This window comes from Balaenoptera physalus (genome assembly GCF_965194825.1).
Source record: "Balaenoptera physalus genome assembly, chromosome: 14".
In the NCBI taxonomy this organism is placed as follows: Eukaryota; Metazoa; Chordata; class Mammalia; order Artiodactyla; family Balaenopteridae; genus Balaenoptera; species Balaenoptera physalus.
The window spans coordinates 77,627,504-77,644,228 of NC_138893.1; the positions used below are offsets into that span (position 1 = coordinate 77,627,504).

Consider the following 16,725-nt stretch of genomic DNA (forward strand, 5'->3'; position numbering starts at 1 on the left):
CCATTTGTGCTCCCAGCCAGACGAGTGAGGAACTGGGCTGATCCAAGACACGGCTGAAAATGCAACTCCCATCTGGCAAAATCCGTTTGTCAAGTTTATGACATATCTGATGGAGAAAAAAGGATGACAGGTTCACCACAAATTATGCAAATAGAAAAGCAGTGTACAGTTTTTAATTCCAGGAAAATGAAAAGCTGTACAAGAAGGAAGATGTAATCATAGGACCAACTTGACCTTTAGTGAACAGTATTTTTCATTAAACTGAGAGGACTTGGGTGGTTGAGAAGACTGAAAAGAGGACTGGGGGCAGGAGAAAGGACAGCTGACTCTACATCAATTATCTCCATAGATAATTGCCTAACATTGAGAGGTCGAGAAACACCAGTCTAATCTTGTAATTCAGAAAAATAAATACTAGGAAAAGTAGCTGGAGAATTGAGGCAGGTTGTGTTTAGGGAGCCGCACCGAGTGGAACAGAGAAGGGGGAGCAGGGGCCTGCCGGGGCCTGCCTCCAGGCCTGTGAGTCATCTTGGACCCGTGAACTCTCCACTCTGGGACTCATTTTCCCCATTTGTATCATGGTGGTGCTGTGTAAGTGATCTCTAGTGGCCGTCTGGCTCTGGGGTGTGGGGTTCAAAGCATAAGGCTTTATGGGGATGGATACACTGTGGGTACTGGGCGTGAGAATAAATGCATTTTTCATGATCATAATGACCTGAGGGTCACACACAACTGGACCAGACCAGCCCCAGCATGCATCTCAGAGTGGTGCTCAAACTACAACAGGCGGCCTCAGCACTTTCTCAGCTCAGCCAAAGGAAACTCTGCCCACCTGCTCCCAGGCTCAGGGCCCGGCCACAAGAAGGCACCTCTGGAGTCACTGAACCACATTCTTTATTGCAGATACTGACAGTCATCCCAGCAGGACCCATCTCTATCTCTGCAACCTCCTCTCCGTACTCCCAGCGCCCGCTTTGACCTCCTGCACCCCCTCTCCCATAATTCATCCCCACCAACAGACCATATTAGCACCCTATCTGGTGAACAGGACATGCATCTACATGTAGGGAGAACGAATGAGTGAATGAATGAATGAAATCATATACTAACTCCCTGTGCATTGAATGTCTTTCCTATACTCCAGAATTGAAGGAATTACGGCAACTAAGAGATACAAAGCAAGTGGAAACTGACGTGCACACTCCACTCAGAGAGAAGAGGGAAATGACAGTGAAAAAGACGTTCGATTCCTTGTATAAGCTTCCTCTAGAGGCAAAACTATTGTGGGAAAATGAGGGAAGCAGTCCCTGTAGAAAGTAACTTTCTACAAATCTTCCAAGAAATTTTCCAGGACCTGGTACCCAGCAAAGGTGCATGTGGCCATATGGCCAAATGACCCTTTCTTTTACGCATAAGGCAAGTCAGGATGGAAAATGCTGGTTATCTTCGAGACTGAAGCTCTGAGGGGAGAAGAGAACTAGCATGAACTAGTTTAGGACCTACTATACGTCACCAATTTTTATGTATTTTCTCATTTAATCCTAACAATGACCTTGTGAAGCAGGAATCATTACCCTGATTTACAAATGAAGAAACTGGACCTCTCAAAGCTAATTTGTCTTCCTTTAGGTCACATAGCTAGTGAGTGTCAAAGCTGGGATTCAACCCAAAGGCCAGGTGATGACAAAACGCACTGTTCTCCCTTTTAAGTACCGACTTGCACAGACTTACTCCACGAGATTCTTGACCTGGCTGAGGAGGGGCATGCGGTGTCAGGCCCCAGGAGGGAATGTGTGTGAGGTGCCTTCTCTGTGCCTAGCTGCCACGTGCAGAGACTAGGCCACATTTTCCAGGCTGGGGTGTAGGTGGAAGGTCACAGAAGTTTGTTGGCCAGAGGAGGACCATGTTGAAAGGGGCGCAGGAGAGGGGAATTGGTGCAAGTGTATTCCTTTAACAAATGGGAGACTCAGTCACATCATATTAGCTCTATTCCCTACCAAATGGATCTCTCCGTTTTTTCCGTTTCCATGTATTCTAAATGCATTTAAATGAACTGATTATTTAACAATTTCTATGGGTTTTCTGGTGTTTGTTTTTGAAATTTTTGTTTTTGTTTGACAGTGTTGAATCATCAAAATATTGTAAAGCATTCTGGCTCACTAATTGCTACACTCCTGCCTAATTGCCTGCTGTTTCATTTCTTCTTTGTTAAAATGACACAAGGTTTTCTGTTTTGTTGCTTCCCAAAAACAAACGGTGCTGCTTCACTACCCCTCCATCTGTGCCTTCACCAGGATAACAGCACACACAGCAAATTCCACAGACCATCGGTCCTGGGCAGGGGGTGGGGAGCAGGCACTGGGAAGGATGGGATGGGGAGCACAGTGGCCTGCCTCTTCCCTGCATTCCTGAAGCTCCTTCCCCAGCCCCCCTGCCTCACATTATCCAATGGATCTGCTGACATCTTCAGCACCTCTTAGTTGCCTATACACTCAAGTGCCCTATGCCATGAAGCTGGTGGAACCTAGAAGCCCCTGCCTTTAGTTATAGAGACTCCACATGTAGCCCTATTTATCCATCCAGAAACTACAGCCTTAAACCAACCAGCCTCGCCTGTGCCACAGAACTGTGCTCCGTCGACACCTGAAGTATGGGTCCCACGTGATGCTCAGCACATGAACTCTTTGTAGTATCCTATGTTTCTGACCTCTCCCTGAGCCTCCCTTCCCCAATAGGAATGGGAATTGGGGATATGGATACATTTTTCTAAGCACACCTCTACCCTTTCCATAGAACCTTGCCAAAACCAGTTGTTGGTTGGAAGCCAATATTATGATCCTGGCCTTCTATTATTGTGGAAGAGAAAATACTGAGGCCCAATGAGGGGAAGTAGAGTCCAAGGTCACAGTGTGAGTCAATGGCAGAGCTGGGACCAGACCTGGGATCTGGACTTCAAAACCAGTGCTATGCTAATTCCAGACTTTACTCCTGTGAAAGAAAACTCAACACCCTGATGTTCTTCTAAAGACCCGAGGATGCCTGGAAAAGTGGAGAATGTTAGCTGGGAGACCTGGCTTGTCAGCAGCATTTGTGCAAGGGGTCAGGGGTTTGGGTTGCCTGGAAGGGTCTGTGAGTCAACACTATGATAAACCTGCTATAAAGTAACCAACAAATGTAGAATCAAAGTATTAATACACTATCTAATGTGACATATATATGTTATATATATACTATACACACACACACACACACACGCACACACACGTATACATTTAGCTTAACAAAATTTTGCTGCCAGAGTAAGGGACATGATCATCTTTCCTAACCTGACCCCACGTGGAGGGTTGTGTTCACTTTAAGAGGAAAATTGACAAACTGGAGCATTCCCAAAGAAAAGCAACCAAGAAGCCAAGCTAACTCAAAATAATAATAATAATGTGAGGAATTATGTATAAAAGCCAAAGAGAAGTTTAGTTTACAGAATTTACAGAAGACTAAACACGTATCTGACCTCAGATAGCTGAAAAATAATGTGAAAAAGAGAACAGAATCATTCTGGTCATTTTGGAGAGCCAAGCTGGAAGCCAAGCTTTCTCTTTGGAGAAAGATAAAAGTGAATTTTAACCACTGGAACTCTTTAAAATATGAAGATTATCATGTAAAGTAGTGAGTTCCCCATCGTTTCAGGTGTCCAAGCAGAGACGGCGTCTCCAGGGAGACACCAGAGGACTTACCGAGTGTGCTTTAGAAGGAATTCAAGCAACAGAGATGAGTTTGAACTAGATCAAGTGTATTCTGCCATCTGATAAAGTCTACATTCCTTTCCCTGAAGTTCAGAGCGAGGAGAGAAGAGGGAAGAAAGAGGAGAGGGTAGCGGAGCTGAGCCTCCGTTTGGAGGTAGGGTCAGAGAAGCTGAAAGTGTTTTCACCAGTCTGCGTACCTCTTAATATCCTTCTATATTAGCCAGGATCCCTCGGTTGCACAATGTAGAAGCTCATGCATTTTTAGGCAAAATACAGATGATTATTGTAAGAACACAGGGTGTCTTGTGAAAACTGGAAAACTCCCTCTCTTTCATCTCCACCTCTCCCAGAATATCGTCCATCCTCTCTTTCTGCAGACCACTTTATTGCATTCTCCAGAGTCTTAGGTGCATGAGTTTAGAATTTTCTTCTGCAGTTTTCTCAAGTTTACTTGAGGTTAAGAATCATCTGGGGTGCTTGTTTCAGAAATGGATTGCTGGTGCACAACATAGACATCCTGATTTGGAATTTCTGGAGGGGGAGTCCTGATATTCCAGTGACTCTTATCATCGGGGAAGTTTGAAAATCTTTGCAGAGGCAACTGGGAGTCATTGAAGGTTTGAGAGCAGAGTCGTGACATAAATAGCCATGCTTCTGGGAGATTAATTAGGTGGCTCTGTAGAAGCCAGACTGTCAGTATTGAGCTGCAGAGAGCTCTGATGAGGGAGACCTGGGATGGTATCTCTAAGATCTGAGTGGAGGGACACGAAGCACAGGCCCTGCGGCCAAGTCTTCCCCTCATGATCCCACCTTCCTGGCCACTGTTGACAGGAACAGCATGCACACATGACATTGGTGGAGACAACTGGGATCCTCCCTCACAGGGGTTAGAATGACACCTGAATGACCCTCTACCTCATCTCCCTGGTCCAGTCCTTCTCAGGTCAAAGCCCACCCCTATACAGATGTCCTGAGCCAGGTGACACTTCACCCTCCCTTGAGTTCATGTCACCTGTCCTTGGCCTCTCTTCTGACCCTAATTACAATACTTCCTTCCATCCGACATCAAGGATGTACGTGTCCGCTTCACCAGCAGAGTATAAACTCTATTAGGAATGAGTACTCTACTTCATGCATCTTTGTTCCTATCCAACATTCCTTACCCATATACATCAGCCCGGGCATCAAAAAGTATTTCGCTAACTACTTGTTCCATGGAAATGGTGATTCCTCTCAACTTCCTTCCAGCCAGTTCTTGAAGTGGCCAGGAGGTTTCCCACATGAGTGTTGAGAATGAGACCTCCGAACTACCATAATGTACCTGCACTTTATCTCTTGTCCTCCAGCACCTTTTATGGGGATTTCTCCTTCCTTCACCCACTCAAAAAGTGAGGGCCACGACCCAGTGCCCAACCAAGCCCAGTTGCTGCTCATTAGGCATCAAAGCTCAACGCCAAGGGCACTAAAAGTCAATGTTGCTGCCATCCTAGATTCCAAATCTATCTGTGCCTTGTCTTTTCTGTGTCCCACAGAAACACATTTAACACATTTATTCATTCAAAATATATTACTGTGGGTCTGCTTGGTACCAGGGCCACTGCTAGGTTGTAGAAGATCATTAAGATACAGCCCATTCAGATTCACTTACTTTAAGGCTCAGACATCTGTCACAAGGGTCTGGGGTGAAGGATAGTCTTCCTGGGACTCTCACCTCACCTCTCCCATAGTGGCCCCTTGGCCTGCAGCCAGGCATGTGCACCACAATTCTGTCTTCCCCCCCGGGGGACTTGATGTCAAGAGTGTTCCCAATGTCTTCCTCTGAATTAACACAGGGTCAACTCCCACCTCCATACAGTCCTCCAGACCATGCTAACTCCTAGAGTCGATACAGCTTAAACCCACACTAACAAATATCTGTTGAATATTGAATGACTGTCTTTCACATACAAATCCTCTATAGACAAACACACGCCCTCCGCTCTCCATTTGACCCTTCACACACATCCTTCTACATCCCAATAACTAAGAGGGCTTCGTGGCTCTTAAAGGACTTTCAACCATGTAAGTTGAGGGCCTCATAGCATTTGTGAGAAGTCACTGGGGAGGACAGTTGTGTACTAATCCTGTCTTACAGATGAGGCACGTGAGCCTCAGACACTGAGAGCTTCTCGGAGCTGGAAGGATTGGCCGTGGCATTTGGGTCCAGGTTCTCTGCTCCTAGTTGCTGTCCTTCCAATCCAGCTTCTCTAGGAGGGGCAAAAAGTCACCTGTATTAAGCACCTACTATGTTGCAGGTATCTTACATGCTTTACTTCATCTAATCCTTTCAGTGGCCCCATGAGGCAGATGTCATTGCCCCCACTTTATAAGTGAGGTGACTGAGATACAGGGAGGTCAGGGTCACCCAGCAAGTAAATGGTGGGGGCAGGATTCCAACTCAGGTCACTTGGATCTAAAACCCTCACATTTGGCCCTCCCCACATTGCCCCACCACATAGAAAACTCTGTATCCTGTGACCGTCTCATTAGAAAACCAGCTGTCATGCTACTGCAGCTAAAGCAATCCTCATAAATAAATTACCTCCCTAATCAATCAAATAATGAACAGTAAAGGGTGTTTTAATTCCCAGACTTCCAACCAGCCGAGTAGAGTGCTATGTGTAGTTGGTCTGTGCTGCCCCTGTGTAATGTCACAACACATTCCCAGCTGAATAACCACAAAACTGAAAAAGTCAACAAGTGCATGAGCCCAAACAAGGACATCTTGTTGCAGGACCGAATGCCTTTCCACATCATAAAAGCACCTAAAAACTTGCCAAAATTCTAGGATCTCGGTTGCAGCGTGAAATCCTATCTATAGAACCTTTATTAAAACACAGATTACACGCACTACAAACTAGGACTTCAGCTCATTTTTTCAGATAGGCAATGGTACAGACTTCCTTAGATCTTCCTTCTGCAATGTTCCTTTCCCCACCAATGTAGTGGCTCTCCCGTGGGAAGAGAATTGGGGCAGGGGAGGGTGGCAGGCGAGCCTGACCGGAGATCAGTGTGGGGTGCAGAGAGGCTGGACTGAGGGGCAGGAGAAGGCACGACCTCACCTGGGGACCACAGGACTCCTCCTGGGTGGTTCCTACCAGGCACTGCTTTGCCTTTATCCTCATGTTTCCACCTCTCATTCTTCCCACCCTGGGGCAAATACCCCCATCATTGTCCTGTGGGCCAAGTGGGACAGCGAGAAGGCATTGAGGACACCAGCCCACTTGGCTGCTCTTAGGGAGAAATCACTTGTTCTGCTCCCAGTGTCAGCCTCCTCTGGGGTTGAACACTGGCCAGAGGGCTCCCACCATTTCACAGCCGTCTCCTGCATGACTTTTGGCTGTGGTTTCCTCCTTCCATCTGTCCCCACAGGCTTTCCATACTTCAGAGATTCAGCAGGTTTTGTCCACTGAGAATTCACTTACTTTCCCTGTAAGGAATTCCCTGAGGATCTGAGCCACCAAAACTCATGGTGCACTGAGTCTGCCTTCTTCAACTCCTGTGCCATTTCCCCAACACTGCTGTCACTCCAGGCTTTCTTCTAATGCATGAAATACTTTCCCTAAATCGCCACATGTTTGAAAGTGAGCTGCTATTACGTGCCAACAACAGAGGCAGGTAAGCGACAGCTGGTTTCAAGAAGCACCCTATAAAAATCAAGACAAGATTTAAGTGGTGAGGAGAAGGTTTCTGAAAAGGCAGCATCACCTCAACAGGTCCCAAATTGAGCTCGTTGTCTTCCCCACCATCCTCTCTTTGTAGATGCTCTGTCCTGATGACTGGCCTTCTCATCCGTTCAGTCAGTCACTCCAGAAAGTGGGAGTCAGCCCTGAAGTCCTATATCCAATCAGTAGGCAAGCACTGTCAATTTTGTCTCCTTGATCTGACTCAAACATGCCCCCTTCTCTCCATCCCTAGATGACGTTACCAGATTCCAGGCTTTACTGTCTGTCACGTGGATGATTGCGGTAGCTTCCTAACTAGTCTGCCTATCTGTGGTTTCCCCTGAATAACCCAATCCTCCCTCAACTCTGATGCCTCGGGGGTCTTTAGAAAATGCCTACTAAGATCTGAAAACACTGTGCTTGGTAGTGTCTGCCTGCACTTTCAGTCTATCCAACTCCGGAACTACACAAACAGTAAGCATTTTCCTGGCTCTCCTGGACCAATTTAGATCCACTTACAGGTGCACATGCAGGCCATGCTGTTTCACACTTACATTCCTCGGTGCACACTGTTCTCTCCATCTAAATGCTCCTTCCCAGGTCTACCTAGAACATCTCCAGTCTTCTACCAAGAAAATCCCTGCTCCTCTCCAAACTCTTCCTCAGGTACAGTCTATGGTACCAACACTTACCTAACACTTCCAGTCTCCCTTTAGCACTAATTAGTTTGCCTGTGTATTTTTTATATACTTTGACAAACTTATTTACTTAATTTAATATTTTGACAACACATTTTGTTTTACTTCCGTCAAATCACAACACTTTCTTACTGCTGCAAAGTGCATCTACAATTTTCTATTACAGATCCACTTGTAAAAGGTTTCCTGTGACATTACAGCAAGCCTCTTTTTTCAAACAGAGAATATTCCCAAATTCATCCTCAAGTAAAAATAAAAACTCCAGAGGGCTGGTCCCACTGAATGAACTGAACTAAATTCTACCAAACTAATTCACTGCAGAAGACTTGAAGTTCATCACTTGTTTTAAAGAGTTTGAGTATGTATTTTTCTATCTTCCCTGGAAAATGATATTTAAGGTAATAGATCATGACATACTTTAAGTTAAGGTAAAATAAATCACTCCCATCCTAAGTACTGGCAAATGGCACAAGGTACCCTGAGACTAGCAGGAAAAAGAAAAGATCAAGAAAAGCTATTGTATGGGGCAGAAATCATGGGGTAAGTCACTCAGTGCCAAAATATAATAACTTTTATGGGGAATATTTTTGAATGTTATTCTAAAGAGTAGGATATGATTCCTCGACAAAGAGGAAAATGATCAGAAAAATGCATCAAGTAGCTATCATATGACAACCATTTTGTCAAGCACTTTACAAACATTTAATCTCACAACAGCCATGCAAAATGTGTGTCATTAGCCATTTGTTAAAAAAAAAAAAAAAGAAAGAAAGAAAAAGAAAAAAGAAATTAGGTTAAAAATAGAAGATATTCCTAGTTTTATGCTAATAAATGACAAAACTAGAATTCAAACTCAAATCTGACTAATTCAAAGACCAGCTTCCCAGACAAAATTTTAAATCAAAATAAAGAGGATAATCTAATGATAATAAAAAATCCAAATGGGTCAAACTTACCAATTTAAAATGAGACTCCCACATGGGATTCATTAAAAGATATCCATCAGTATCTTGTCTTAGACACCTTTCAAACCAAAAAATAGAGAAAACCTTAAAAACATTCTAATGGGGGAAAGACTCACCAAGCAAATATGAAGTCAAAGAAAGCTGGGAGAGCAATCTTAATACCTGATAGAATGGAATTCAAAACAAGAAGAGTAACAATGTTATATATTGATCAAAGGGGATAGCAAAATAAGAAAGTACAATTAGGAATATTAGTGCACTTTACAATATAACTTCAAAATATACAAAGAAATAACTGACAGAACGGTGGGAAGAAACATATAAATCAACAGTTGCAGATGAGAAATTAATACCCCCTCCCAGAAATTGATAAATAAAGCAGTAAAAATTGAGCAAAAACATATTGGTTTGGCCATAAGTTCATTCAGGAAATACCCGAATGAACTTTTTGGCCAACCCAGTAGAATATCTGAATAATGCAATTATTGAATATAAAGGACTTCATACCCAATAAATATAAAGTATGCATTCTTTTTTAGTTGAACATTTAACATACACCAAGAAATGAGCATGTATTAGGCCATGGAAGTGTCAATAAATTCTAAGGACTCACTATCACCAAGGAATATTCTCTACTCATAATACAACAACATTATGACTTCTAAGAACATTTCCAGCTCTAAAAATATTCTCTGAATTTCTCCACCAAATCTGCACAGCTGGACTCTTAAATCCTCTTGCCCTTCCTTCTCCAGACTCCTTATTTTCAATTCCTCCACAGTCCTGCTGCAAATAAATAAAGCCCCCTAAGAGCCTCCAGCTTTCTTTCCACCCAGATCCCCCATGAGAAGAAGATGTCTGTGCTTGAATACCCAGTGTGGGCTACAGAGGAAAAGCCGGGTGGTCACACACAGAAGCTACTTTGCAGGTTACAGACTACGTTTCCATCCACATCCCCCCATTCATTTTTTGGCAAAATGCAGAGAGAGGATTAAGAATGAGGAGGATTCTGTCAAGTCAGGCAAAATTAATTAGCTGCAATTTCACTGCTGAGCTGCCAGGTAAATTTCACAGTGTGATCACTCTGAGCTTCTGCATTAACGCGACAATAACTTCTTATAAGCATTCAATATCCCATTTTACTCCATGCATGGGCAAGTCTAAGAATTAGGTACTAGCCCAGTTGCCATGCTTGGTTTGGAGCTGGGGATAATCAAATTTTATAGAATGTTTCTCAAAGAGAAACACAGTAGCTGCTGTCTCTATTTTTTCTCCTCCCACCTTTAAACGGGAATGATAATGTCTACCTCATTGGATTGTTGAGATACTTCTCACACAGCACCTGGCACATAATTAGTGCTCAGTATAGCTCTATGTGGCAACAAGCTCATGGCACGCACCCAACTGCAGTGAAGACATCAGAAGAAAAACTTTAGAGGGGTGAGGGATGGTGGTATTTGGGTTACACTTAATGATTCAGAAAGCGTGGAAGGAAACAAAGCTTGGAGCCCACATATGAGGAGCAGCAGGGTGAATTGGAGAAAGGACACACGTCCACCCTCTGTGAGCATGGCTTACCAGCATGCACACGTCCCACACCACCTGAGCCTGACTCAGAGATCCCTAGCCACTGGGAAGTCTTCTCTGTGTCAAATGAAATCTTCTCAGTAAACCCAGGTGGACCCTAGCTCTTCCCTCTGCTGCTACATAGAGCAGTTTTACATCTACTTTCAAATGGTGGCCCTGCAAGAAAGCACCTCTTGTCCTCACTAAGGACCCCTCATTCCTTCCTCAGTCCCCAGTGCCCAGACTGAAGCTGTGTTGCCTTGTGCTTAATCGCAAGGGCTCTGAAGTCGGACAGATGTGGAGAGAATCTAGCTTGACCCTGGTCCAGTTATTGTACATTCGTCAGACTTAATGCCTCTTCTGTAAAATGGAGAATTTAATAGAGAAGATACCTCATAGAGTTGTGCATAATTGAACACCAGTCTTAACTCATATTAAGCACTTACTAAATGTTAGCAATTTTCATAAAATGGAGAATTTAAAGGAGAAGATAGCTCAAAGAGTTTTGTGCACATTGCAAGCATAAGTCTTAATGCATATTAAGCATTCCATTAAATACTAGTAAATTATTCTTCCTTTAAACTCTCTTGTATTTATGATTCTGACACCTTTAACCATTTTGATAGGTAGGTAGGTAGGTAGGTAGGTAGATAGATAGATAGATAGATAGATAGATAGCTAGCTATACCAGAGGCCCTCTGAAAGTGTCTAGTTTTCTCCTACCTCACTGGCTGATACCAACTGGTGTCCTTTGTTAATTCAGGCTCTTTGGATACCTCCAAATGGTGGGTGCCCAGGCTTTGCTCAAGGCCCTCAAATTTCCCATATCTACCCCTGGCTTTTAATAACATCCCTATGCTGAAGACCACCTCCCAACCATTTTAGCTCTAGCTCAGATATTTCTGTTGAGCTCCAGATTTGTATATCCAACTGTTTACTTCACATTTCCATTTGGATGTTTTGAAGTAAAGAATTTAACCTTGCCCCAAAAGAGGGCTAGCCTCTGCCCTTTGCTTCTGGGAGGTTATCTCTAAGCCTTTGAAATGTCATGCCTGACAGGAGTGTCTTTATTTGCCTGAGAGTCTTGGATCATGCAAAATAGTCTAACAATGTGATTTAGGGTAGGGGATTTGAGTTACATGGTATCAGTGAACCACAGAGACTGGAAGTTAAGGTCGGCCACATGAGCAATCGATCATGCCTACACAATTGATGCCAGTAAAGACTCCAAACACTGAGGCTCAGATGAGCTTCCCTGGTTGGCAAAACTCTATGCATATTGTTACACATTAATACCGGGTGACTAATGCTCTCCTGACTGCATGAGGAGAGGACAATGAAAGTTCCATGTTTGGTATTTCTGGACTCTGCTATGAGCTTCTTCTCTTGGCTGATTTTAATCTGTATCCTTTCCTTGTAACAAACCATAAATATGAGTATAACAGCTTTCAGTGAATTCTGTGAGTCCTTTTAGTGAATTATCAAACAAGGCAGTTTTTAAACTCGCTGAGCTTGCAACTGGTGTCAGAGTGAAGGTGGTCTTATAGACTGTGCCTTCTAACTTCACAGTGGGCAAATTCTTGTGGAAGTCTAAATGGCCTCTCAAAGTTAATGTATCCAAAAGGAATCTTGATCTGCCCTTCTAAAAGATAAACTAACGATATTTTTTAAACCTTCAAAACATGGCTCCTAATATCACCCACCTTGCTCATTTCCATCAAACCAGCGGAAGGAAAAAGGACATGGAGCAGGCATGGGTGATTTTCAGAGGCCAGGACTGGAAGTGGCGTCTGTTACTTGCACTCATATTCTGTTGGCTGAAACGTAATCAGACAGTCACACCTAATGTCAAGGGTGGCTAGAAAATATACAGGACTTGGGCACCCAGAAGAAGAAAAAAGCTTGGTGAGTAGTTAGCCATCCCTGCCATATGTCCCATCAATAGGACTAAAGCTCAATTCCTTCTTTCTGCTATTCAAACACACTAGGTTGATTCCTGCCTCAGGCTCTCCACTGCCGCTCCCTTTGCCTGGACCTCCACGACTGGTTCCTTCTTGTCATTCAGACGTCAGCTCAAATGTCACCTTCTCAAAGAGGGCTTTCCTGGCCACCCAATCTAAAGCAGCCTCCACCCACCAGTTACTTTCTGACATAGCCCCTGTTTCAGTTTCGTCACGCACTTATGTCAGCATCTGAATCGGTCTTGTCATTTCTGCGTTTGTTTATGATCAGTCTGTACATTAGGAAATCCATGAATGCCTAACCCTGGCAGATGCACACTAATATTTCTGAACGAATGAATGAATGAATGCTTCTCTGTGCATATTCCAATTGGCCAAATATCATCTCAACCATGCAACCTCCAGATGAGATCTCCGCAGAGCAAAAGCACCCATCTTTTCTCTGGTTCTGCTGTTTCTCCTAGTAGAAACCATATGCTGTCATGAGCACTAAGACTAAAAACCCTCCAGCCTTTCTGAGGCAGATCCTAAAGCTCTGCCCCTTCTGACTTGTACTTGTCTACCCGATATTACGGTCCTAGTGATGAACTCAGGAGTTATTCCTGTTAAAACTCATTTTCTTTTATCCAAATGATACAGTTTGTCTCTGGGAGTCTATTTAATGACCCATTGTATTTGTTCTTCCATCCAAATTGCGTCAATACATGAATGGATGCCCCCCATAGAGAATGGGAAGCAAAGCGGTGTTCTTTCAGCTTCATCTATTAGCCTTGCCCCAAACTTCACATTTCAGATGCTGTCCTTGTTCAACTAACTCCAGAAAAAATTAATAGGCCCTTGAGCCCACCTGTCCTTATTCATTGTGAGACTCGGACTCTCAGGAGCTTTGTTCTTCCTGGCACTGCCTGGCAAGGTCGGCGTCCTGCCTACGTGCTCGTCCTCCCACCTCTTCTGTATGCATGTGCCCTGAAGAGCCTCAGGAATTTCTTCAGAGCCTTTGGGTGTCAGCCACTGGGCTTTGCATCAGACATGCCAAGATCTTAAGCACGGCTCCTTCACTTACCAGCTGTATGACTCTGGGCCTCTATTTCCTCTTCTCTAAGATGGGGTGATCGTGCTCATTTGCAGGGCTGTGATGAGGACTAAAGAAAATAAAATGTGTAAAGCACCGAGCCTAGCACAGAGCAGGACTCCGACAGAGAAAGTTCACATCCTCAAAATAAGACGCCCCTTATGGGTTCACCGGGTCCTTTATGGTCCTAGCCTCCAGCACAGCGTGTGTTGAGGAAGGACAGTCGACTGCCCCCTTCCTTAGGAAGGTTCCACGTTGGGCACACCTCAGCCAGCATCTGGTGCCCTCGCTACCTCAGACAGGGGCAGAGCACTTACCCCCCAACAGGCATGGGCTTACGGTTCATGACAACGTCTAAAAACAGGGTTCAGGAGCCTCAGTCCCTGCCTGGGCCAGGGCCAGGGGTAAGGGCACAGGACAGACTGCTGACCCAGGAGTTCCTGCTGAACTCTTCACCCCTCTGTCCTATAGGCCTGACCAAAATCAGGTTCCGAAAGCTTCCATAGAGCGAACAAGAGAACCCGCCAGCCACCCAAGGCATGGTCCTACAGACAGGCCCATACCCCCCGTCCCTGGCTGGAGGGGGCCTGCCGTGCAGGGACATGAGCTGCTTTCTACTCACTGACTAGGAAGAGAGGTGAGAAGCCTGCAGGTCTGCAGGCTGATTAGGCACAGCCGGGGTGAAACCAGGTCAGGCCAGGAGTGGACATACAGCCGCCTCACATCCATCTCCCCCACCAGCTCGAGGTGTCTCTGTCCTGGGGGATTCCCTTCTGTACAGGTTGCAGAGAAAAGACCAACACAACAGTGGAAGAAAAGGCAGCTCAAAGGTATTCCCTCCAGGAATAAAAGGAGCTGGAAAAGAATAAAAGACAGAAATCTTATTCTTTTCACTGTGGCACTTTTTTTCTTCCCTTATAAATCCTTATATGGGAAAGATCACTCTTCGAGGTTGATGGCTTTCATCAGAATGCGCTTTCTTAGCAGCCGCATAGCACAGGGAGATCAGCTCGCTGCTTTGTGACCACATAGAGGAGTGGGATAGGGAGGGTGGGAGGGAGGCGCAAGAGGGAGGGGATATGGGGATATATGTATACATATAGCTGATTCACTTTGTTATAAAGCAGAAACTAACACACCATTGTAAAGCAATTATACTCCAATAAAGATGTTAAAAAAAAAAAAAAAGAATGCGCTTTCTTTCCACTCAGTCGTGGGGTCTGCAAGTCACAAGGTAGAATGGCTGACAAGGTGGCTACTCTTCTAAAATCTTAAGCTGCAACCATGTGAATAGCTAAAATAAAGCTTTCCGGGGCTCTGAGGTTCTGGCCTTTTTAAAAGTTGAATTTATAGGTTGCTCTGCTTCCAGATGTCCCTTGCCAATTCTAGCTTGCGGAAAGAACCATAAACCTTGAGTGAGAGGCTGGTATTCCAGAGCCTCTCAGGAGGCAGAGATTCTGGTTCATCCATCCATATACTCATCATGTATCCACCCACCCATCCATCCATCCATCTAGGCATTCATCTGTTCTTGCAACAGTGATTGGCTGAGTGCCAGCCTCTGGCCTGTAAAGTATCAGTATAGCAGGAAACTCACAGCCGTGGTCCCTGGTCCTGTGGAACTGGCATTGAAGGTAGATGGATAAGTAAACCAGTGTAGCAGGATGATTTGTTAGGAATACACTATAACCTTGTTTAGAAATAACTGTGTCTCATCCCCCTGAAGAGATAGCCAGGGCTTTCATTCCTGAAGTTTTGGGCTTCCTTTACCTATGGCTTTACCTATGGTTGGCTATGTACATGAATAAGCTTTTGCTTTAAAAATTCCGGGTGAATGGTCCCTCACTGGCCACTGAGGGCCACCCTGCAGCCACTGTTTGCAGCCTGCACAAGGCTTTTAAAGACACTGGATCTGGGCAGGCGGGAGACCCCAAATAATCCTGTGTTGATGTTGACCACTCACCCTCTGCAGGCAACTGGGTTTGTGCATCTTCTCTATAGTCAGTAAAGAGAAATTGGGCTGGCAGTACTTCTCAATCTTGGCTGCAAGTCAGAGTCACCTGGAACCTTTAAAAATCACTATGCCCAGATTTTATCCAGACCAGTTAAGTCAGAGAATCTGGAGGTGAGAGCCAGGCATCAGTCTTTAAATTTCCCCAGAGGCATCCAATGAGAACAGCTAGTCTCAGGTGAGGCGTTTTCTGCTTTGAACGTTGGGGGTTGAAAGGAGTCTCGTTTCAGCCCCTCAGGATGGGCCGCAGAAGGGGAGGGTCTGGGTTTCTGTCCCTAGTGGGAACCAGACCATCATCACAGGGTCCTTCCCAGGGAAGCAGTGACAGTCATTAGCAGAAGGAGCGGAGCAAAGGAAACGGGCAGCCACCGTGCTTCATGGAAGCATCAGGGCGCTTGTCCGAGGAGAACGCAGGAATGGCTGGGTGAGCAGGATCTCAGAGCTGGATTTTATATTGTTTAGAAGAACTAGGAAACCTCAAGGATCACGTAAGTAATTCCTCCCTTTAGCCCACTCAGTGGTCACACAGGGTAGCAAGCGCTAAGAGTGAGACAGACCCCTGCTTGTGGTGGCAGAGGGTCACCAAGCTGGTTGGTACTTCTCTCCTTTTGCCAGCACCCCTCAGCCATCCACACCTGCCCCACTCGGCCCCCAGCCACGCCTCACTGGGTCACGCCCTCTGGGCACTTTAACTCCAAGGTAGAGGGAAGTGGTAGGTTGGGGACCTTAGGCTCCAGGCAGCCAAGTCCGCCTCAGACCGTGTTCGTCTTTCACCTGTGAATCTCAAGCGTGATGCTCTTCCTTGGGCTCCCTTCCTCCTGCCCACTTGCCTGCTGCCCCACCCCCCACCCCACGCTCCAGCCTCCTTCCCCCGACAAGGAGGGTAAAAGCATCTGAAATGATTGCCCAGCCCCTTTCCCTTGTGCAAAAAGACCTCTCTCCCACCCCTTTGAATCCCTCCTGAAGCATGTGGCTTTGAGAACCTTCCCTTGCATACTGTCGAGA

The 16,725-nt window shown here is 45.2% G+C and overlaps 1 protein-coding gene across 1 annotated transcript in view; it reads right to left on the minus strand.

The window, feature by feature from the left end:
- Positions 1-16,725, minus strand: part of SH2D4B (SH2 domain containing 4B) — a 159,308-nt gene that overhangs the window by 48,651 nt on the left and 93,932 nt on the right. The gene's annotated exons all lie outside the window — the stretch shown is intronic.